Genomic DNA, 615 nt, shown 5'->3' with positions numbered 1-615 from the left:
TATATAATATGTGACAATTATTCGATTGCCATAATAAAACTTTGAGTTTCGGATGTCAGGGCAGAAATCTGCTCTGGTATCTAATCAGTTACTAAGACAAGCAAAAATGCTATGAAAATGGTCATTAAGCTAAGGGAAATTACTATGTAAATGACCGTTATTAAGACAAACAAAAGAGCTATTAGAATGACCATTAAATATTTTAAAAATATAATCGCACACAACACACAAAAACAACAAAATGAAACCAGTTGTTCATGCAGGAATAAATATTTGTGCCTGTTAAATGGAGCTTGCATGTCCGAGACCATCATTTATGAAGCCACCGTAGACTTTACAACCACTAAGGACATAATTTTGTCAAAGAAATATGTGGATCTCACAGAGGAGAATTTCAAAGCCAGGTTCAACAATCACACCTTGAGCTTCAGGCACTGGGATAAAAGATAAACAACCAAATTATCCAGTCATATATGGTCCTTAAAAGAAAAAGGTGTCGATTACAACATCCATTGGAAGATCCTAGCCAAGTGTAAGCCTTACACCAATGGCAGTGGAAAGTGTGGTCTTTGCGATATGGAAAGATGGCTCATCTGGAAAAGCAGCTTAGACCCC

General features: G+C 36.4%; 1 protein-coding gene across 2 annotated transcripts in view; it reads right to left on the bottom strand.

The window, feature by feature from the left end:
* Positions 1–615, bottom strand: part of LOC106873920 (unconventional myosin-X) — a 545,087-nt gene that overhangs the window by 12,356 nt on the left and 532,116 nt on the right. The window lies entirely within an intron of this gene.

Source organism: Octopus bimaculoides, chromosome 11, assembly GCF_001194135.2.
Source record: "Octopus bimaculoides isolate UCB-OBI-ISO-001 chromosome 11, ASM119413v2, whole genome shotgun sequence".
Lineage (NCBI taxonomy): Eukaryota > Metazoa > Mollusca > Cephalopoda > Octopoda > Octopodidae > Octopus > Octopus bimaculoides.
This window is presented reverse-complemented; position numbering and strand designations above follow the sequence as displayed.